The 24,881-nt window shown below is 36.0% G+C and overlaps 1 non-coding gene across 1 annotated transcript; it reads left to right on the forward strand.

The window, feature by feature from the left end:
* The first annotated feature begins 8,573 nt into the window (after positions 1-8,573).
* Positions 8,574-8,680, forward strand: LOC126015227 (U6 spliceosomal RNA). Its single transcript, XR_007498114.1, has one exon. It is a non-coding gene; the product is annotated as a U6 spliceosomal RNA (small nuclear RNA).
* Positions 8,681-24,881: the final 16,201 nt, after the last annotated feature.

Here is a 24,881-nt window from a genome sequence, read left to right on the forward strand (position 1 = left end):
TGAAAGTGATGACAAAGAATTTATAAAATACATATAATGTTTAGATGGCTGTCTAATGATTGTACTGACAAATAATGTTTAATGATATGTCTAAAATATATGTCATGCTTGACTTCCTGAACTTCCAACTATTGATAATATTTCGCTTACACAAGAAATCCCAATAAATCTCAGTTCCAACAGCTCTTGAGTGTGTCTGATCTCTGAGTGCACACTTTCTCCAACTCCTCTCTCTTTTTCTTTTTTCTTTCTTTCTTTCTTTCTTTCTTTCTTTCTTTCTTTCTTTCTTTCTTCTTTCTTTTCTTTTTTCTTTCTTTCTTTTCTTTCTTTCTTTCTTCTTTCTTTCTCTTTCTTTCTTTCTTTCTTTCTTTCTTTTCTTTCTTTCTCTTTCTTTCTTTCTTCTTTCTTTCTTCTTTCTTCTTTCTTTCTTCTTCCTTTCTTTCTTCCTTCCTTCCTTCCTTCCTTCCTTCCTTCCTTCCTTCCTTCCTTCCTTCCTTCCTTCCTTCCTCCCTTCCTCCCTTCCTCCCTCCCTCCCTCCCTCCCCCCTCCCTCCCTCTTTCTTTCTTTCTTTTCTTTTTCTTTCTTTCTTCTTCTTTCTTTCTTTCTTCTTTCTTTCTTCTTTCTTTCTTTCTTCTTTCTTTCTTTCTTTCTTCTTTTCTTTCTTTTCTTTTTCTTTCTTTTTTCTTTCTTTCTTTTTCTTTCTTTCTTTCTTTCTTTCTTTCTTTCTTTCTTTCTCTTTTTTCTTTCATTTTTCATCTTTCTTTCAGCTTTATTTCTTTCTTTTCTTTCTTCTTTCCTTCCTCCTTTTCTTATTTTTTTCTTTCTTTCTTTTCTTTTTCCTGACTGTGAAGATACCTTTTGTAACGTATCATTTAGCCTATATTAGGAAATGCATTGTGTGAACTTGGAAAGTATTTATACTAAGTTTTTAATGGATAAAAGTCCCTATATATGTATGATTGGCCATGTTTCTTCAATTTCTTCCTTAATGAGCAGTGTTTTGTTGTTGTTGTTGTTCTTTTTTTTTTTTTTTTTTTTTTTTTTTTTTTTTTTTACAAATTTTTCTCATTAAAATCCTATTGTACTGCTGCCAATATCTTTCTTCATGTCTATTTGCATGAGTTTTCAATATTCTGATGGTCCATCATTAGGTGCAAATAGGTTTAGCAGTGTGAATTCTTTTTTTTTATATACATTTTTTATTTAAACACCTTGATTACATACATGATTGTGTTTGGGTTTCAGTCATGTAAAGAACGCCAACAGTCACCAGTGTAACATTCCCATCACCAATGTTCCAAGTCTCCCTCCTCCCCAACTGAGCCCTACCTGTAATCTAAACAGGCTCTCCCTTTCCCTCATACATTCTCATTATTAGGAAAGTTCAAAATGTAGTTATTTCTCTAATTAAACTCATCACTCTTTGTGGTGAGCTTCCTGTGGTGAGCTGGAACTTCCAGCTCTTTTCTCTTTTGTGTCTAAAAATTATTATTGCAAGAATGTTTTTCATTTTTCTTAAAACCCATAGATGAGTGAGACCATTCTGCATTTTTCTCTCTCTCTGGCTTATTTCACTCAGATTCCGTGTACATCCATGTATAGGAAAATTTCATGACTTCATCTCTCCTGACAGCTGCATAATATTCCATTGTGTATATGTACCACAGTTTCTTTAGCCATTCGTCTGTTGAAGGGCATCTTGGTTGTTTCCAGAGTCTTGCTATGAAAAATAGTGCTTCAATGAATATAGGTGAACGGAAGGGGTTTTTGTACTGTATTTTTGTGTTCCTAGGGTATATTCCTAGGAGTGGTATAGCTGGATCATATGGGAGCTCGATTTCCAGTTTTTGGAGGAATCTCCATATCGCTTTCCATAAAGGTTGAACTAGACGGCATTCCCACCATAAGTGGATAAGAGTTCCTTTCTCTCCACATCCCCGATAACACTGTTTATTCTCATTCTTTGTGATGTGTGCCATTCTCTGTGGTGTGAGGTGGTATCTCATCGTTGTTTTGATTTGCATCTCCCTGATGATTAGTGATGTGGAGCACTTTCTCATGTGTCTTTTGGCCATTTGTATTTCTTCTTTGTCAAAGTGTCTGTTCATTTCTTCTCCCCATTTTTTGATGGGATTAGATTTTTTTTCTTGTAAAGTTCTGTCAGTGCCTTGTATATTTTGGAGATTACCCCTTATCTGATGGGTATTGAGTGAATAGTTTCTCCCACTCAGTGGGTGGCTCTTGTATCCTGGGCACTATTTCCTTTGAGGTGCAGAAGCTTCTCAGCTTAATATATTCTCATCTATTAATCTCTGCTTTCACTTGCTTGGAGAGTGCAGTTTCCTTCTTGAAGATGCCTGTAATGTCCTGGAGTGTCTTGCCTATGTGCTGTTCTATATATCTTATGATTTGGAGGCTGATATCGAGGTCTTTAATCCACTTGGATTTTACCTTTGTACATGATGATAGCTGGGGGTCTAAGTTCAATTTTTTGCAAGCAGCTATCCAATTGTGCCAACACCACTTGTTGAAGAGGCTTTCCCTGCTCCATTTAGGATTTCCTGCTCCTTTATCAAAATTAGTTGATTGTATGTCTGGGGAACATTTTCTGAGTATTCAAGCCTATTCCACTGATCTGAGGACCTGTCCTTATTCTAATACCATGCTGTTTTGATAACTATTGCTTTGTAGTACAGTTTAAAGTTGGGGAAAGTAATTCCTCCCATATTTTTTTCCCCAATGATTGCTTTAGCTATTCGAGGGTGTTTATTGTTCCAAATGAATTTCAAAAGTGCCTGATCCACTTCTTTGAAGAATGTCATGGGTATCTTTAGAGGAATAGCATTAAGTCTGTATAATGCCTTGGGGAGTATTGCCATTTTGATGATGTTAATCCTGCCAATCCATGAGCAGGGTATGCATTTCCATTTCCACGTGTGCTCTCTTATTTCTTGGAGCAGAGTATTATAGTTTTCTCTGTATAGGTCCTTCACATTTTTAGTCAAGTTGATTCCCAGATATTTGAGTTTGTGTGGCACTATTGTGAATGGGGTTGTTTTCTTAATGTTCATTTCTTCCTTATTACTATTGGTGTATAGAAAGGCCATTGATTTTTCTGTGTTAATTTTGTAGCCTGCCACCTTGCTATATGAGTCTATTGTTTCTAGAAGCTTTTTGGTAGAGTCTTTAGGGTTTTCTAAGTAGAGTATCATGTCATCTGCAAACAGTGAGAGCTTGACTTCTTCCTTTCCTATCTGCATTCCCTTGATATCTTTTTCTTGCCTAATCACTATAGCGAGTAGTTCCAGTGCTATGTTTAATAGGAGTGGTGAGAGAGGACAGCCTTGTCTTGTACCAGAATTTAGAGGAAAGGCTTTTAGTTTTTCTCCGTTGAGGATAATATTTGCCGTTGGCTTGTGGTAGATGGCTTCAACTAGATTGAGAAAGGTTCCTTCCATTCCCATCTTGCTGAGAGTTTTGATCAAGAATGGGTGTTGGACCTTATCAAAGGCTTTCTCTGCATCTATTGATATGATCATGTGGTTTTTATTTTTCTTGTTATTGATGTTGTGTATGATGTTGATTGATTTACGGATGTTAAACCATCCTTGTATTCCTGAGATGAAACCTACTTGATCATAGTGGATGATCTTCTTAATGAGGCATTGAATTCTATTTGCCAGGATTTTGTTGAAGATCTTTGCATCCGCATTCATCTGCGATATTGGTCTGTAATTTTCTTTTTTTTTAGCATCTCTGTCTGGTTTAGATATCAAGGTGATGTTGGCTTCATAAGAGCTATTTGGAACTGTTGCTGTTTGTTCAATTTCATGAAAGAGTCTTGCCAGGATTGGTAGTAGTTCCTCTTGGAAAGTTTGAAAGAATTCATTAGTGAATCCATCTGGGCCTGAGTTTTTGTTTTAAGGCAGACCTTTGATTACCGTTTTAATTTCATCAATGGTGATTGGGGTGTTCAGATATGCTACATCCTCTTCCTTCAACCGTGGAAGATTATAAGAGTCCAAGAATTTATCTATTTCTTCCAAGTTCTTATTTTTAGTGGCGTAGAGTTTCTCAAAGTAGTTTCTGTTTACCCTTTGAATCTCTGTCATATCAGTAGTGATCTCTCCTTTTTCATTCCTAATACGAGTTATCAAGTTTCTCTCTCTCTCTTTCTTTGTTAGATTTGGCAGTGGTCTATCAATCTTGTTTATTTTTTCAAAGAACCAACTTCTGCTTTCGTTGATCCTTCGGATTGTTTTTTGGGTTTCCACTACATTGATTTCTGCTCTCAGTTTTGTTATTTCCTTCTGTCTTCCTATTTTTGCGTCCTTTTGTTGAGCACTTTCTAGTTATATTAGCTGTATTATTAGTCTACTCAGGTAAGCTTCATCTTCCTTCCTGATGTGTGCTTGCAAAGCTATAAATTTTCCTATCACTCCTTTTGCTGTGTCCCATAAGTTCTGATAGTTTGTGTCTTTGTTGTCATTTATTCCCAGGAACCATTTGATGTTCTCCTTGATTTCATCTCAGACCCACTGGTTATTCAGTATGAGGTTGTTTAACTTCCAGGTGTTAAAGTGTTTTTTCTGAGTCCCTTTGGAATTCACAAATAATTTCAGAGCCTGGTGGTCAGTGAAGGTAATTTGCAAAATTTCTATCCTCTTGATATTATGGAGGTATGTTTTATGTGCCAGCATATAGTCTATCCTGGAGAATATCCCATGTACATTGGAGAAGAATGTGTATCCAGGTTTCTGGGGATGGAGTGTCCTATATATATCCACTAGGCCTCTTTCTTCCATTTCTCTTTTCAGGTCTAGTATATTCTTGTTGGGTTTCAGTCTGGTTGACCTATCCAGTGTTGACAAAGCCGTGTTAAGGTCCCCCACAATTATTGTGTGGTTATTGATATTATTTTTCAGATTTGTCAACAGTTGTATTAAATATTTTGTTGGACCCTCATTCGGTGCATATATGTTTAGGAGAGATATTTCTTCCTGCTCTACATACCCCTTGATTAATATAAAATGTCCATCTTTGTCCCTTACAACCTTCCTGAGTATAAAGTTTGCATTATCTGATATTAGTATGGCCACTCCAGCTTTTTTATGGGTGTTGTTTGCTTGGATAATTTTTCTCCAGCCTTTTATTTTGAGTCTATGTTTGTTCTGACTATTCAGGTGCGTTTCTTGTAGGCAGCAGAAGGTTGGATTGAGTTTTTTTGATCCATTTAGCCACTCTGTGTCTCTTGACTGGTGCATTTAGTCCATTGACGTTGAGAGAAAGAATTGTCCTGGGATTTAACGCCATCTTTATTTCAAAATTGGTGTGTCTTTTGGGTAGTCTTGTCTTAAATTAGGTCTTTCAGTTTTTCTCTTAAGACTGGTTTGGAGTCTGTAAAGTTTCTGAGCTGCTTTTTGTCTGTGAAACCATGTATTCTTCCTTCAAATCGGAAAGTGAGTTTTGCTGGGTATAGTATTCTGGGTGAAGCATTCATTTCATTCAGTCTTGTCACAATATCCCACCACTGCTTTCTGGCATTGAGTGTTTCTGGTGACAGGTCTACTGTAAATCTCAAGGATGCTTGCTTGAACGTAATTTCCCCTTTTGATCTTGCTGTTTTCAGAATTCTGTCTCTATCTGTGGGATTTGTCATTGTGACTAGGATGTGTCTTGGGGTGGTTTTTCTGGGGTCTCTTTTGGTTGGTACTCTTCGAGCATGCAGGATTTGATAACCTATATTCTTTAGCTCTGGAAGTTTCTCTTTAATGATGTTCTTGACCATTGATTCTTCCTGGGAATTTTCTTCCTGGGTCTCTGGGACTCCAATGATTCTTAAGTTGTTTCTGTTGATCTTATCATAGACTTCTATTTTCAACTGTTCCCAATCTTTGACTAATTTTTCCATTGTTTGCTCATTTGCTTTAAGTTTTTTTTTAATCTCTCCTGCTGTATGGAATTGTTATGTATCTCATCTTCCACAGCACCAAGTCTATTCTCAGCTTCTGATACCCTGTCCCAGAGCTTATCCATTTTGTCATTCACTTCGTTTACTGACTTTCTCAGGCCTGTTAGTTGACATGTTATTTCAGTTTGGAGTTTTGTGATTTCTGTCTTCATATTTTTTTGGTTCTTATTAGTGTTCTGTTCAACTCTATCCATGGTTTCTTTGAGTTCTTTGAGCATCTTCCATATTGCTAGTCTAAAGTCCTTATCTGAGAGGTTGATTAGTTGGTTGGTCATTATCTGGTCATCAGAATTGTCCTCTTCATTCTCTATGTCTGATGCTGGCCTGTGTTGTTTCCCCATTGTCACACTTGTATTTTGGGTTTTTCTACGTGTTGTGGTGGTATTCATTGGCTATATGATGTGGGCAGCACACTTCTCTGGCTCAGCCCTTTCTGGATGGGCTGACTTGCCTCTAAGGGAGGGGAGTTCTCCGTGGGTGAAGCCTCACACTGGATCAAATCTTAGGCCTGAGCACTCAACAGAGAAGACAGTCCGAAGAGGAATGCTAGCTTCTGTGTTATAGCACAGTTTTTAGTGTGATTTTTTTCTTCTGGTTGCGATGGTGTTCTTTTCTTAGAAAGAGCGCACGGCCGCGTAGCGAAGCGGAGCGACCGTGTTCTGCTGGAGCCTCTTTTGCCCCACTCCCAATAGTTTCATGCAAGAGGACAGTAGACAAACATTTACAAGCAGCACTCACAGTTGGGCTCCACTGGGCGGGCGTAGATTCGTGGCTTTTCCCCGCCTGATGTCCCAAACAGGGGAGCTGGCTTCTGCAAAAGCCTGCCAGTTTTCACGTTCTGGAGCAGCAGTGTGAATTCTTCATGATGAATCAAGCTTTAAAAAATTACAATTTCTAGGGTTAAAACAAAAGTATTGCTGATAAGGTATTTGCTTTGAACACGGCCAGCATGATGTTAGATCCTATCTCATATGGTCTCCTAAGCCTGCCATGAGTAATTTATGAGCATAGTGCCACACACCTGGGTGTGTAAAAACTTACATTCCTGACTATTTATGCCCTTTTAAATAAAGATCTATATTGTCTTATTTAAGTATGGTCTTTTAAGAGAATTGTTTGTCATTAGATTGTGTGTTTACACAGACCAATTAACTTTCTTGTACATAGCAGTAAGCTAGATTTAGATTTCATCCTCCTACTACTTTGTGTCACTTGATTGATGAGTCCAGCAATTTACCCTTAAAATGTTTTATAGAGATGAAGAATTTTATTGCCATTTTTTGTTATAGATGAAGCATGTTTAAAAATTTGTCTTATCTTTGCAAAAGTTCCTTTAATGTTTCTTAGAAAAGTGGTTTCAAAGTTCAATTATATTCATCCATGAAAATTTGTATTATTCTTTTAAACCTAAATGACAAACTAAATGAGTATTCTTGGGAAGATATTTGTTTCACTGAGGTTTTGGGAAGTGTTTTCTTATTTTCTGATTTCATAAGACAGCCTATGGTGGTTAAGTCTGACACTTAGGGATCACTCTTGGCAGGTTTCTGGGCCTACATGAATTGCCAAGGATCAAAACCTGGTTGGCCTTATGAAAGACAAGAGGCCTACTTGCTGTACTATATTCTTTCTGGCCTTTTGCATCTCAGATGGTAGATCTTCCCTCAATGTTAGGATTTATGGTTCTTTAATACCATCACTACTTTTGTGAAAGTTTTGTGTGTGGAGAGATGGAGCTAGAAATAAATTATTAATAGCATGAAATCCACATGCTATGCATTAATAACATTTTTTTGGAAACTATAGTTATTACAGAGTGAGTATAAAAATTCACCACAGAAAGTATGAATAAATTCAATGGTGCTTTCTGGAATTTCATAGGATCACATGCATAGTTATGTTTGAAAGTAATTAATTTACTAAAATAAAGATTTGGGGTTAGTCACCACATAACCTGGAACAATCACCTAGTCAGAAGCATCTTTCTGCTGTTCTTTTCTATTTGCTCTGAATCAAGATTTAGTTTGTTATCATTAAACTTCCAGTCACCTGCTACCATATTCCCCCCTCTTCTTTTTCATTTATTTTGTTATTTATGTTTTGTTCTATTTTGTTTTAGAAATATACCTGGCAGTGTTCATGGATTACTCCATGCAGAATTTGGGAGGAGAAATGAAGTGCCAGTGATTGAAACCATGTAGGCTGTGTTTTGCAAGACAAATGCTCTAATTACTCTACTATCTCTCCAGCCATCTTCATTTATTCTTTTATGCAGGAGGGCTTGTCTACACCGGAAGATATTCAGGGGTTACTCCTGGCTCTACACTCAAGAGTTACTCCCCGTGTTTACTCAGGTGACCAGATAGAGTGGTTGAAATCTGCCTCAAACAAGGTAAGTGCCCTAACTACTTTACTCTTCCATCCCCTTGGTGCACTTTTATATTAAACACCCTTTATATAAAATTTATTAGATACAGTAACTGTTTTCCAGAGCAAACTGATACAGAAGTAAAACAAATAATTTTAAATGGCAGCCATAAAATGTTATGAAAAGCATACTGCTACTTTTTAAAAAATTATTTCATTTTAGAAAAGTATTTGCGTGCTCGCTTTGGCAGCACATGTACTAAAATTGGAACGATACAGAGAATATTAGCGTGACCCCTGAGCAAGGATGACATGCAAATTCTTGAAGAGTTCCATATTTTTAGTCCCACCTCCCAATTAGAGGGGGATACAATGGAGGTACCATGACCAAACAGTTGTAAGATCACTAAGTAGTTAGCTAGGCACAGAGAGGACCACTCATTCTAGCAGCCCCAGGGGTGAGGGTGGAGGCTATGGGAGGCAAGATGGGAACAGGGGTGGAGGGAGGACAATTCGGTGGTGGGAAAATCCCTGACTCAATGTTAATTTGTACCTAAAATATTACTGAGAACGATATGTAAGTCACTATGATTAAAATAAAAAAGAAAAAAGAAAAGTATTGCAAATTAATTTTTAATAATTTTAATTAAGTCATCATGATTAACAACATAATTGATATTAATGCTGTAGACATACAACGTTTCTATACCACATCTACTAACAGTGAATTTTATTCCTCTCTGTCTTGCTATTTGGCAAGCCCAGTTCACATGTAGTATCTCTGTTTCTGATTTCATGCCACTAGTCTCTTCCCCTACTTTATTGTAAATTTTATTTTCTTAATTATTGATGATGTCTTTTGCGTATGTTATAATAAATCAATATTATTGTTTATACACTCTGTGCCCAGTTCACATGTAGTATTTCTGATTTCATGCCACTAGTCTCTTCGCCTACTTTATTGTAAATTTTATTTTCTTAATTATTGATGATGTCTTTTGCGTATGTTATAATAAATCAATATTATTGTTTATACACTCTGTGCTGCTAAATCTTCTCTGCCAACATACTAAAACTTCTCTACCATTTTTTCTATTTTAATTATTCTATGTTTACAATAATCAAGTAAGAAGGCAAGTATCTAAACCTTTAAAGAGTGTGTATTTTGTTATTTTGGGAGGATTTCAATTGCTATTTTTATTGGTTTTTACTTTCTTATATGAAACTATTTAGTGTCTTTAATACAACACCTCTACCATTTACTCAAGTTCTCCCAAACCTCACCATAGCACTTTCAGATGAGTTCTAGTAAACGCATCTCAAAACCATTTCCACTGTGGATTATCTAATATCTTGTTTTGTTTCTTTAAATTCCACAGATATGTTAGATTATCATACATTTGATTTTTCTTTCTGACTCACTTTAATTAGCTTTATTTTCTCTAGTACCATCAAATTAAAATGTTAATTACAGATTTTATTTGGGTCCATAGTGAAGTAATTATTCCATTGTGTGTGTGTATCTCACAACTTACTTGTTCAGTTTTGTTAGGCAAACAACAAAATATGAGACAATAAGTGTAATATGGGTAACTGTAGTGTTGTTTCTTGACCTTGCATATTGAAAAAAGGGGCTGGAGAGATAGCATGGAGGTAAGGCATTTGCCTTTTATGCAAAAGGTCATTGGTTCAAATCCTGGCATCCCATATGGTTCCCCGCCCCCCATGCCTGCCAGGGGCTATTTTTGAGCAGATAGCCAGGAGTAACCCCTGAGTACAGCCAGTGTGGCCCAAACCCCCCCCCCCAAAAAAAAGATAAAAGAAAATATATATTAAATATATATGGCACAGGTTTTCTGACCCCTGTGGGAAACGACTCAGAGAGTCCCCAGGATCCCATATCAACTTGATCCCATCATTTCTCACCGATCAGGTAGGCAGTCCAGCCCAAAGGTGGTCCCATTTCCTGCTGCTGCCTTTATAAAGCCCTGCAACACACCATTTTTGGCTTTCTGACCCCTGCGGGAGATGGCTCAGAGAGTCCCCAGAATCCTATATCAACTTGATCCCATCATTTTTCACCGATCAGGGAGACAGACCTGCCCAAAGATGGTCCCATCTCCTGCTGCTGCATTTATAAAGCCCTGCAACACATCATTTTTGGCTTTCTGACCCCTGTGGAAGACGGATCAGAGAGTCCGCAGGATCCTATATCAACTAGATCCCATCATATTTCATCTATCAAGGAGGAGCATTTTGATCCGCTTAGCTCTGCAGCCGAGCACATCTCCCAACCCATGAACCCCAATACAATACATAGCAAAAGTCGTGCTACAACTGGGTCAATGGGGAAACAATGCCAGACAACAGCATGTGCAGAGAATGAAGATGGCAGCTCTGATGTCCCAGAGAATACCGATCACATAGATAGTCAGACAAGGAATTTAGAGTACTAATGTGGAGAATGTTCATAGAACTCAAAGAAGGAATTGATCAAGCTGAAGAGAACACAATCAGAAAACTCCAAGCTGAAATAATAGGACTGCAATACTCGGTAGATGAAATAAAAAACTCAATGCAAAGCTTCACAAACACAGTAACAGATGCCAAGGACAGAATCAGCGTGCTGGAAGATGAGATGTAGAACAACTCAATACAGTAGAAGAAATTGGAAAAGAACCTTAAAGCAAATGATCAAACACTGGAAATAGTACTCAAGAAATGTGAACAGGTGAAAATAGAAATCTTTGACAAATTCAACAGAAACAACATAAGAATCATTGGAGTCCCAGAGACCGAAGAAGAAAATCCCCATGAAGAATCAATAGTCAAAGACATCATTACAGAGAAACTTACAGAGCTAAATATGGCATACAACCATATCCTGTATGCGGAAAAGTATCAGCTAGAAGAAACCCCAGGAAAAGCATCCCAAGACACATCCTAGTCAGAATGACAAATCTCACAGATAGAGATAGAATACTGAAAGCTGCAAGATCAAAAAGGGAAATTGCATTCAAAAGATCAAAGGATATTTCTTAAGATTTATGGCAGATATGTTACAAGGCCAAAAGGCAGTGGTGGGATATTGTGACAAGACTGAATGAAATAGATGGATGCCTCACCTAGAATACTTCACCTAGCCGGACTCACATTCAGGGTTGACAGAAAAATTTATAGGTCCACGGATAAGCAAGAGCTCAAAAACTTTACAGATGCAAGAACAGTCTTAAAAGGAAAGATGAAAGGTTTACTTTAAGACAAGACAGACCAATAGAAACACGAAACTTCCACAAGGATGACACCGAACTCCATGACTATCAACTACCTAAATATCAATGGAGTAAATTCATCAGTTAAGAGACACAGAGTGGCAAAATGGATCAAAAGATAAATCCAAGCTTCTGCTGCCTACAAGAAACACACCTAAATAGTCAGAACAAACATAGACTCAAAATCAAAGGCTAGAGGAAAATCATCAAATCAAACAACATCCTTAATAAAGCTGGACTGGCCAAATTAATATCAGACGACACAAATTTTAGACTCAAAAAGTTGTAAGGGCAAAGATGGATACATTGTACTTATCAAGGTATATGTGCAACAGGAAAAAAATCACACTACTAAACATATATGCACCCAATGAGAGACCAGCAAAATATCTCATAAAATTATTGACAAACTTGAAAGAGACTATCCATAATAACACAATAATTGTGGGAGACCTCAACAAGGCCCTGTAACATTTGATAGGTCAACCAGACTGAAACCCAACAAAAATATACTAGCCTTAAAAGGAGAAATGGAAGAAGAAAAAAGCCTAGTCGATATATATGTAGGACACTTCATCCCCGGAAATCTGGATACACATTCATCTCCAATGTACATGGATCATTCTCCGGGATAGACTACATGCTGGCACATAAAACATACCTACATAAAATCAAGAGGATAGACATTTTGCAAGCTACCTTTGCCAAACACAAGGCTCTGATATTAGATATAAACTATAAAGGGACACAGAAGAAAAACTTTAACACCTGGAAATTAAACAGCCTAATACTGAACAACCAGTGGGTCCGAGATAAAATCAAAGAGGAAATCAAAACTATGACTGCACTAAACAATCCCTGTGGTGAGCTCATGTCGGGAGCTGGACCCTCCAGTCCTCCTCTATTTTGTCTCTGAGAAACATTACACAAATGTTTTTCATTTTTCTCAAAACCCATAGATGCAGCCGTCAGAAGAGATGAAATTTTTCTATACATTAATGTATATGGAATCTATTATGCTGAGTGAAATAAGTCAGAGGGAGAGAAATAAACATAGAATGGTCTCACTCATCTATGGATTTTGTCAAATATTATTCTCAATGGAGAAAAGCTAAAAACCTTTCCTCTAAATTCTGATACAAGACAAGTTTGTCCTCTCTCACCACTCCTATTCAACATAGTACTGGAAGTACTTGCTATAGCGATTAGGCAAGAAAAAGATAACAAGGAAATTCAGATAGGAAAGGAAGAAGTCAAGCTCTTACTGTTTGCAGATGATATAAAACTCTACTTAGAAAACCCTAAAGACTCTACCAAAAAGCTTCTAGAAACAATAGATGCACATAGCAATGTGGGAGGCTACAAAATTAACACACAAATATCAATGGCCTTTTTATATACCAATAATGACAGGGAAGAAATTAAGGACATTAAGAAAGTGACCTCATTCACATTAGTGCCACACAAACTCAAATTTCTTGGAGTCAACTTGACTAAAGATGTAAAGGTCCTATACAAAGAAAACTATAAAAAACTTCTCCAAAAGATAAGAGAGGACACATGGAAATAGAAACACATACCCTATTCAACTAGCTCAATGCACACCTGCAATATCTGGAGAACTAACAAATGAATCATTCCACCAATAAGAGTAAATATTTAATAAATTTCAGAGCAGAAATAAACAATATAGATACCATAAAGCAATACAGGAAGTCAAAAAACCTTGAGTTCATTCATCAAAAGAAGAAACAAAAATAGACAAACCATTGGCGTGACACATGAGAAAACTAAAGGTTAAATAGGATAAGAATTGAAAGGGGAGAAATTACGTTCAGATATTATGTAGAACTTTCAAAAATTCACGGCATCATTAGAGCTTGTTGTAAACTATTTTTGTCTGTTAAATTAGAGAATCTGAGAGAAACAAACATATTTCTAGAAACTACTATCATAAACTACAAAAAGTAAACTAATTATGAATTTCCCCAAGTTAAAAGTCTTGGTTAGATGAGTTCATAGTTAGTTTTCCAGAATGTTTAATGTCATCGATCCTGAAACTCCTCCACTACATGAATAAACAAAAATCCTTCCTAACATTCATTAAATGTAACATTATACTCAGAGTATTGCTCACAGAGTTAAAAAGTTCACCAATCTCTTTGATGAATAAAATACAAAAATCCTAAACAAAAGCTTAACAAACCAAATTAAACATCACATCAAAAAATTATAAAACATGATCAAGTGAGTTTCATCCCAGGGACCCAGGAATGGTTCAATATACAAAAATTAATTAGTATCATATATAAGTAAAAGAAAAGATAAAAATAAACAAGCATGTAAGTGGATGCAGAGGAATAGTTTTTTATGATGTTTGGGTCACAACCACTGATGATCTGAGCTTACTCCTGTATTTATTTTCTTTTTAAAAAATGTTTAAACACTGTTTACAAGGTTGTTCATAATAAGTTGTATTTTGTTCACAGTTACAGAGTTGTTTACAATTTAGTTTCAGTCACACAATTTGCAACAATCTTTACCAGTGCACATTTTCTGCCAAAAATGCCCTCAGGTTCCTTCTTGCCCTCCCTGCCTCTGTGCCTCTCTTCTGCCTCCCTCTGTGACAGTTTTCTGTCTTTCAGTGAGAAACCATTTGCTAATATTTAACACTCGTTCATAACAAAAAACCTCAGTAAAATAGGGGTGGAAGAAACCTTCTCAAAAACACTAAGTTCAATATACAAAAGTTCTCTGTAAAAAGCTATCCATAAATAGCCTAAATCCAACATTATAAACATGGTACATTCTGAAAGTTGATAAGTCAAAGATGCTCGCTAGCTCTACTCTTAGTCAAATTATATTAAAATAATAGCAATAGAAATCAGGCACATAAATTCATTGTTATCATTGCTTATTAGTAAAATCCAGTTCAAGAAAACAATTATATATGAGCTTACACCAGTGAAAACGGTACATATCCAAAATATGGGAAGATTCATTGTTGGTGAATGAAGTGAAAAGGGATCTCCCAGCTGCTACTGGGAATGTTTTCTGATGTGACCCTTGTAGGAAACAGTACAGATTTTTGTTTATTTGTTTTTATTTGGTTTTGGTTTGGGGCCCACACCCGGTGACACTCAGGTCACCTCGTAATGAGCTCAGAAATCGCTCCTGGGTTGGGGGACTGTATGGCACTCCAGGTAATCAAACTGCATCTTAGGTCAGCCACATGCAAGGCAAATGCCCTACCACTGCAACAGTGTTCAGGCACCCAGATAGTTTTTTTTTAATTCACAATTGAGATGCCTTATTACCCAGCACATTCAATTTTGAGTACCTATTCCTTGTACAGAAAAGCCTTTATTCAAAAAGATGTATGCACGACATATTTCCATTGCAGTGCTCAACACAAGAGCTAAGATTTTAATCATTCTAGATGTATAATGACAGATATGTATGTCATAAATATGTGATGTATATACAATGCAATACTACACAACACTAAAGAAAACATACACTTCCCTACAACATGTTTAAAACAGGAAGATATGTAAAATGAAATAAGCCAGAAGGAAAAGAAAAAAGGATGATATCACATACATGACACTTTGAATAACTGCCTTACGAATGCAGTTTAAGGAGGGATAACTATATAACTCTTGACTCAGTTTATAGGAATAAGGAAAGAAATAAATTGGTCGGGAAGAAGAAAATAATCAAAATAATGGGGGTTCAGTGTCAAGAAAATTCAGAGATAGCAGTGATGTTAAGGACAAAGTTGGCAACACTGAAATCATGAAACCCAAACTTTACCAAGCAAATTATAAAAGGTGTTAATTAAGATGGCAGATTGGGAGAGGCAGGTAAAGAAAATAATTTGAAACATTGATAAAGGGAAGTTGACAATGTTGATAGATTGGTGTTGGAACACTGTATGTATAAAATCAATTACTTTTTATTCATAAATCAATCTTGACTAAAATATTTAAGGGAAATACGTTGATGAGGGGGTCAGAGCATGAGCAAATCCAGTAGGAAATTTGCCTTGCATGCAGCCAACACACTTTTAATGTCTAATATCCTATATGTTCCCAGATTCTGTCAATAGTAAATACCAAGTACAATACCAGGAGTAATACTTAAGCAGCACCAAAATGCTAATGAATTATTTCTGAGAAAATTGTTAATAATTTTTCATATTAGTGGCAATTATCATGTATCATTAATAGAATGTTACATAACTAAATTTGCTTGAAAAGGAAAATACAGATAAAATATTTATTTGAATATTTGAACCAATAAATTCCTTACATATGGAGAATGTCACAAATGCAATAATTTTCAGTATTCCTTTAAAGAGGTTAGATATGTGGTGGGTTTGGGGATACTTGGATTTATTCTAGTTCATTTTTGGGTTATATCCAAAATCTACAAAAATAAATTGGTGACTTAGAGAATTTTTAAAAAAAATTATTAAAGTAAAATGGATTTCCTTTTTTTAATATTTTAATATTTTTATTTAAACACCTTAGTTACAAGGTGATTGTGGTTGGGTTTCAGTCATATCAGATGACACCCCCCCATCACCAGTGCAACATTCTCATCACCAATGACCCAAATATCCCTCCTCCCCTCCCCGCCCCTACCTGTACTCTAGACAGGATTTCCACTTCCCTCATATATTCTCATTGACAGTATAGTTTGCAATGTGATTAGATTCATGGGGTCGGCTGTATCGTCCAGCCCTCCTCTCTTTGTCTCTGAAAATTGTTGAGAAATGTCTTTCATTTTTCTTAAAACCCATAGATGAGTGAGACCATTCTGTGCCTTTCTCTTTCTCTCTGACTTATTTCACTCAGCATAATTGATTCCATGTACATCCATGTATAGGAAAACTTCATGACATCATTTCTTCTGACGGCTGCATAATATTCCATTGTGTATATGTACCACAGTTTCTTTAGCCATTCGTCTGTTGAGGGGCATCTTGGTTGTTTCCAGAGTCTTGCTATGGTAAATAGTGCTGCAATGTATATAGGTGTAATGAAGGGGTTTTTGTATTGTATTTTAGTGTTCCTAGGGTATATTCCTAGGAGTGGTATAGCTGGATCATATAGGAGCTCTATTTCCAGTTTTTGGAGGAATCTCCATATCACTCTCCAGGAAGGTTGAACGAGTCGGCATTCCTACCAGCAGTGGATAAGAGTTCCTGTCTCACCACATCCCCACCAACACTGTTTGTTCTCATTCTTTGTGATGTGTGCCAGTCTCTGTGGTATGAGGTGGTACCTCATAGTTGTTTTGATTTGCATCTCCCTGATGATTAGTTACGTGGAGCATTTTTTCATGTGTCTTCTGGCCATTTGTATATTTCTTTATCAAAGTGTCTGTCCATTTCTTCTCCCCATTTTTTGATGGGGTTAGATGTTTTTTTCTTGTAGAGTTCTGTCAGAGCCCTGTATATTTTGGAAATTAGCCCCTTATCTGATGGGTATTGGGTGATTAGTTTCTCCCAGTCAGTTGATGGCTCTTGTATCCTGAGCACTATTACCTTCGAGGTGCAGAAACTTCTCATCTTAATATATGACATGACTTTCATTTTAATATAGAGAATCTGAAAATTAACACTGCCATTCTTAATTTTAAAAATTCAAAATGGAACAATCTATAATAACAACAGAAATTACCTTGCTAAAATCTAGAGAATTCACATGCTTACTGAGAACAAATGATAGAATACAAGTAATATGTCATAAAATTTTATTCAGGAATGTAGAAATAGTGGGCAAGACTGAATAAGTGAATTATAGAAAAAGAAGTGGGATATAAAGTTTTATAAAAAATACAGTCAGGGGGCCGGGCAGTGGCGCTGGAGGTAAGGTGCCTGCCTTGCCTGTGCTAGTCTAGGACGGACCGCGGTTTGATCCCCCGGCGTCCCATATGGTCCCCCAAGAAGCCAGGAGCAACTTCTGAGCGCATAGCCAGGAGTAACCCCTGAGCGTCACAGGGTGTGGCCCAAAAACAAAACAAAAAAAAAATACAGTCAGAATGCTGTTCTACTAAAAGTTAGAGAATTGTAAGTTTCTTCTGAAACATTTTTTGTGGGGTAGTAATGCATAAAAGATAGGAATGCCCACAGAAATAAAAAAATACATACTTTCTAAAGCTATTAGGTAATTTTCATCAATTTAATCTTAAGCAACATAATCAAAATATAAAAGTAGAAATCATAGAAAATTTAATAGTAAAGTAAAATAAAAGAAATATTAAGCAAGGAAATATAAACTAGACCACAAATTAATTAATTGAAATGATAAATAAATCAATGAAGAAAAAAAGTTCTTTAAAAAACAAATATACTTGATAGGCTTATTTAATTTAATTATCTAAGCTACATAACAAGTGTCTGTAATTAAAGAACAAACATCACCCGTATCCAAAATGAAAATTTTTTATCATAAATGAACACACAATAAGAAAATAACAGGGAAGTTAACTTGCTCAAATATAGGACTGAGTGATCCAGTACTCAAACATTGCAAAGTAGCTAGAGAGCAATAGGTGACCAATTGCAATACAACCAATCTAATCTGTACACAATTTATCTTTTCTGAAATATAAAATACAGCCTAGGGTAACTGTACACAGTGGCTCAGTGGGAACTGGAGAGACAAATTGAGCCTACAGACCACACTGCTGGCTCAGAACCATAAAAGCATAAACAAGTGTGCATGTACTTGTCATCCCTCTAGACTTCACTGTAGAAGAGCAAAGAATAACAACACTAACTGACAAAGTTTTCTAATTCACACTATTCAGAAGCAGAGGAAATCACTTGAACTAATGCACAGTGTTAAAAGTCTGGGAACAGCACAGTAGACCTCTATATTCTTTCTGGTAAATAAATCAAAGCAAAGGTATTTATACTATTAATGGCATTAAAGAAAATGATAAGCGAGGTCCAATTAAGAACATAACTGAAAAGAAGAGTATCTTAGAAGAACTGAAAAACATAAATAACAAAGGGGACGCAGCCAATCTCCATTATGGGCTGATATCTCACGACCATCCTGAATAGCCTAACAGGGAGAAGCTGGCTGAGGGTGTACCCAGGTGGCTCAGCCAAGCTGCGTTCTTGAAACCAGACTCTACACTATATGTTCAAGTGTCTTTGGTACGAGTCCTCATTAAATATGCATTAAAAAGACAGAATCAGATGATTGAATTAGGTGCTTAAGCACAAGATTCAAGAAATAATTCAAAAAAGAGAAGAAAAAACATTTTCTAGAGTACAAAAAACATAAAAAACCTATGAGACAACTTAAAGGAAAAATGTTCCAGCCACTATCTGACCCTGAAATCTTTATTTAGCAAATCCCACTGCCATCAGTCATGAAGTGCCTAGAAATTGGAAAGCCTTCCACCTTGAACACACCAGCCCAATATTTTTAACTTATTTTCTGTTTACTTTATTCTTTTCTCTCTTATATTTTATTTCCCCTTCTTTCTCTCCTAACTATATTTTGGCAATTTATTTATCTTTTCTAATTTCAATAATTTTTAAGAGCTTAGAACTATCCTATGAGGGTCAGGCCTCCAAGAGCAACTTAAGAATAGATCTCTGTCGGTCTTTTTGTAGACATGAGTTTGCCGACAGTGGACTCCTCTTTGATTGACAAACCAAAATTGTAAATAATCCATGCCTAAAGTGTATATAGTCTCTCTTTCATATTATTTCTCCTCACCCATTCAAAAATCCTTCAATCTTTTTATACCCAAATCCTGATCCAATATTCTTCCTTTTTAACCCTCTCTACCCTCAGTTCTTAACTCAGTAGGTACTGAGACTAACCTCCTGGCCAAATAAGCCACTACCCAGCTCTCAAAGAGAAAGGACACACTCTTGGCCCCAAAACTTTTGCCCCAGCAAGAAATTTCAACCAAAATTCCTCTGATTCATGCTATGTGGCCCTTCTTCTCACCCGTCAACAAAAGTGCAATGTTGCATGCTACTGAATTCAGCTCCAGAGGGACCCCATGCTCAAAGACAATACCTGATCCCTTATCGCTACAAATTATTTTTCAAACACAAGACCACGGGGTGTAATGAAAATATGCCATGGGTTTCACCCCAACCAGAATATCTCAAACGACTTACTGGGGAAGCCTATATTTCCTTTATATGTTTAATATATAAAATAATAGATCTTAGTGTGTTTATTCCCAAATGTAAGGTAGCCTCTTCCATCACTTTTTTCTTTAATTACTTTTTAAAATTATTTTTTATTTATTTTATTTTTTATATATAAATATTTTCTTTAACTTCACCTATTTCATTTCTGCTTGGTATGAAAACCTAGAAGAAAAAGTCTTGCCTGGAATAAAAGCTCAGGTCAAAACCAGGACACAGAATTTGTGTAGCCTGTCATTCTTACCACCAAATGCACCAGTAATATAATATGGCACAATTTTCTTTTGAAAAGGCATACTAAAAACGGAGGAAATTTTATGTATAGAAACAAGATTTTATCTACCAGGGTTAAGAACCCATACATTTTATAATACAGGGGAACCTCCCATCCTAAACGTGTCATGTGGACCCAACTTAAATTTCATATAACCAGACAGCAATCATCCAGCCCTAGATCTCAGACATAGAATTGACACAGCTCTCTGCAACAGTACCAGGAACCAAACTCCCCTAGGAAATTCTTAATACCACTCTGGTACCAACTTGTGTCAGTTTTGATATGACATCCTAACAATGAGGAAATGGCAACAACTTGATCTAAGAGCAGATTTCTCTATCTTATCACCTAATGATAAGATGAAATCAGAAGATAAGTAATCTTTTGCCCTGTGCAAAAACCAAGATCACTAACTACAGAAGCCTGGCTTTGACAATCATGACTGGGCAAAACTTCTCCTGGGACCAAAGAGAAATATTCTAGCCTAGATTTCGTCCTAGGATTTGTACAAAAACCAAGGTCTCTAATTCTAGATGTCTCACATTGACAACTGTGACTAAGCAGAACTTTTGAAACCATAAGGAAAGACTCTATCCTAGGCTTCAGCTTAGAATCTGCGCAAAAACCAAGATCACTAATTAAAGAATACTAATTACAACAGTGATGGAACAGAACTTCTAGAATTGTAAAGAAAGACTCTATTCTAGACTTTGTCCCATGACCTGTGCATATTCTAAGATCTCTAATTAAAGCTGCCTGATTATATCATCCACAACTGAGGGGAAAGTTTCCTGGCTCCATAGAAAGACCCTGGGGTGTGAAAATGTATGTGTAAGGAGCCTATAGTTATTCCCATGACAGTTTGCTTCAAGGGTGGAGAAACCCTGTATCTCTTAGGCCAAGGAAATTCCCTCTCTTATTTCCTCAATACTTAGTATGCCTATGCAAAAACAAACAAACAAACAAAGAATCAAAATCCAGGGCACAAAACCTTGCCATATCAGCACTCTTTCCTTTTATTTGTTATTGTGGTTATTATTTGGTTGTTTTGTTGTTGCTGTTGTGTTTTCTTTTGTAGGTTCTGGTTTTGTTTTGTTTGTTATGTTTTTCTTCATTTTTTCCTTTCTTCTTTAAATTGATATTTATAATCTGTACACAGAGTCCTCCCAGTTTCTTTTTTCTTTTTTTTTTCTTTCCCACAGAACCACATGACTTGAGTCATCTTGTCTGCCTCGTATATTGAGGGGCGAAAATGGATGGTACCAGGACCAAACAGTTGTATAAACGTTGAGTGAAAATAAAAAATGATAAGACTTAAGCACCAAACCCAAAATCAACAGCAGAATCGATACCCTATCTACATTAAGCTATACATAGAGGAGACCAGTTATAGTAGCAGTCTGGAGTGCAAAGGAAGAAGATATAGAATGCATGCTGGAAACAAATGTGGAGGGAGAACAACACTGGTGATGGAAATACCCCTCATTAATTGCAACTATGTATCTTAAATATTACTGTGAAAGATTCATAATTTACTTTGGTCAGAATAAAAATTATTTAAAAAAGAATTTTGAGAAGCTTGTAATATAGCTCAAACCAAGAGTGTTATTCTTTGATTTCAGGAACCAAACGATTGATCTTAGCACCACATATAGCCATTTCCTCCCCAACAACCTCCTCGGTAGTACTGGTACAACATAACATCTATGTTAGACATCATGTTATGTCTAATATAAAAAGCAACTAAAATAATTATGATTCTCTGTTTAAAACCTCCACAAGTAAGGAGGGGAGAGATCTGGGAAGCAACAAGGAGTAGGAATCAAGCAGATCCGGTGTATAAGTAGTATAAAGATATATATATATAATTATATATATATGTAAACTACAGAATCAAGAACTTTGAAAATAAAAGATCTAAGTTTCAAATCCCAAACAGAGGGAGCGAGTAAGGAGAAATTCTAGAAACACTGGTGGAGGGTAATGGTGGTGGAATAGATACTGAAACTTTGTATGTCTAAAATTCAACTATGAATCATACTGTAAATCATGATGCCTTAATGAAGTAATATTTAAAAACATTTAAAAATGGATTCTGGGTTAGTACTTTTTGTATGTTTTGTTTTTGTACATTGATATTAGTGTTAACCTAATGTTAACAAAGGAGGTTCTCCTCAGTGCACCAGGGTACCTCAATGTCTCCTGCCATTTCATGTGGTCACAACAATCACTCCTCCAACTTTGTTCAAGGATCAGGCTTTACAGAGGTAATAGGGAGAAACTAGTATGAACAATTTTTCTTTCTTTTTTTTTTTTGAGAAGTTTATTGCTCTAGTTTATTCCCAGTATATTTATGCTTTCTTGGGGGAAAAACATTTTCCTTTCAAAAGTGCAGACTTAGACATGCTCTTTTATTTATTTACTTAATTCCTTTGATCATTCATGTTTGAGAAATAGAAGCCATGTCCAGTGAATCTGTAAGATCTTGAGGTCAAGCAAAGTGATGTGTGAACAGTAGATTAAGGCTTGATAGTTCAATACTCATGACTTGGTGATATAATTCTGTTTTAATTGATTATACGAAGGACCATCAGAATTATGTCTACTATGCTGGTAGATTTATTGTGTTTGGGATCAAACTCGGTGCATTGCACCTGCTCTCTAATAAGGAAACATTGACTGACTTTCATGGGGATGGGAAGAATTCTAAAAGTTCAGGAAATAAGATTCTATAATATTTTTCACTTTTACTTTTTTAATTTTTATGTTTGAAAATTTACTTAAACAGTATTATTTAAAATTTATTTATAATAAATAGTTTTAGATTTTAAAATTTCAACACCAATCTCATCACCAGTGTGACTATGATGATGTCCCCAATTTTCCAACCCTGCAAATTTACCCCCTTAAAAACACACAATAATTTACTTTGTATTGCTTAATACAATAAAAAGCCAAGTGAAATTATCAAAAAATAATTTAGAAAAAGAAATATTTATATTCCATAGTGCTAAATTATGCAGCATTCTCACCAGCAGTGAATAAAAGTTCCTTTCTCCCCACATCCCGCCATCACATACTGTTCTTGTTCTTTGTGAAATGTGCCACTCTCTGTGGCATGAGATGTTACCTCATAGTTCTTTTGATTTGCATCTCCATGATGATTAGTGATGTGGAGCATTTTTATGTGCATTTTAACCATTAGTATTTCTTCTTTGAGAAAGTGTGTTTATTTCTTTAACCAATTTTTTTATGGGTTTTGATGTTGTTTTTTTTTTTGTGAAGTTCTGTCAGTACCTTGTATATTTTAGATATTAGCCCCTTATATGATGGATATTGGATAAATAGTTCCTCGAATTCTGTGGGTGGCTTTTGTATCTTCGTCACTATTTTCTTTGAGGTGCAGAAGCTTCTCAGTTTAATATAGTCCCATTTGTTTATCTCCACTTCCACTTGTTAAGAGAGTAATGTTTTTTTTTCTTGATTATGTCTCGAGTCTCAAGTTCATGGAGTGTTTTACCTACATGTTGTTCTATATACTTTATGTTTATGGGTTTGATATCAAGGTCTTTAATCCATTTGGATGTAACCTTCGTGCATGATGTTAGATGAAGGTCTGAGTTTGCTTTTTTGCATGTGGCTGACCAGTTTTCCCAACACCACTTATTGAAGAGGCTTTCCTTTCATTGTATGTCTGAAGAACATTCTTTGAACAATATGGAGATTCCTCAAAAACTGGAAATTCAGCTACTATATGATCCAGCTATACCACTCCTAGGAATGTACCCTAAGAACACAAAAACACAATACAAAAATACCTTCTTCTGCACACCTATATTGCAGCACTATTTACTATAGCCAGAAATTAGAAAGAACAAAGATGCCCTTCAGCAGATAATGCATAAAGAAACTGATATATATATAGATATATATAGATATATATATAGATATATACAATGGAATATTATGCAGCCATCAGGAAAGCTGAAGTCATGAAATTTTCCTATACATGGGCATGGAGACTATTATGCTGAGTGAAATAAGTCATAAAGAAAGATAGAAACAGAAGAGTCTCACTTATCTTTGGGTTTTAAGAACAATAAAATACTTTATTATAATAATGCCCAGAGACAATAGAGATGAGGGCTTGAAAAACCAGCTCAGGATATAAAGCTCACCACAAAGAGTGGTGAGTGGAGCAAGAGAAATAACTACACTAAGAACTCTCATGACAATGTTAATGAGTGAAATATATAGAATGCTTGTCTTGAATACAGGCAGTGGCCTGGGAAGGAGAGATATGGGAGGCATTGGTGGTGGATATGTTGCACTGAAGGGATTTTTAAGACAAACTCAACTATAATTATATTTGTAATCATGGTGCTTAAATGAAGATATCATTAAAATAAGAAATATTTGTAAATTGTTATATAATGTTATTAAAATCTTTGAGGATCTACTTGGTACTAGTCGATCCTTCTTTTACTGTTTCACTTATTTAGCTTAGTAGGCTTCTATGAAATATTCCCATCTAACATGCTTTGTTTCTACTGGAGTGTGAAATTTGCAACACAATCCAAGATCTGTGCACCTTCAATAATTTAGCGACTTATGGTCTTCTTAACCACAAGTATTGTGAAGCTGGGATGCTTATATGCTGGAATATGTTGGGTATGTGTGGGTTGCCAGGCCTACAGCACAGAATAGTCTAGACCTGTCCCCTTCCCAAAATGCCCCGGAGAAACATACTAGAGACTGGTCTACAATGGAATTGTATTTGCTTGGCATCTCTTCAAGATC

This window comes from Suncus etruscus, chromosome 7, assembly GCF_024139225.1.
Source record: "Suncus etruscus isolate mSunEtr1 chromosome 7, mSunEtr1.pri.cur, whole genome shotgun sequence".
Taxonomy (NCBI): Eukaryota; Metazoa; Chordata; class Mammalia; order Eulipotyphla; family Soricidae; genus Suncus; species Suncus etruscus.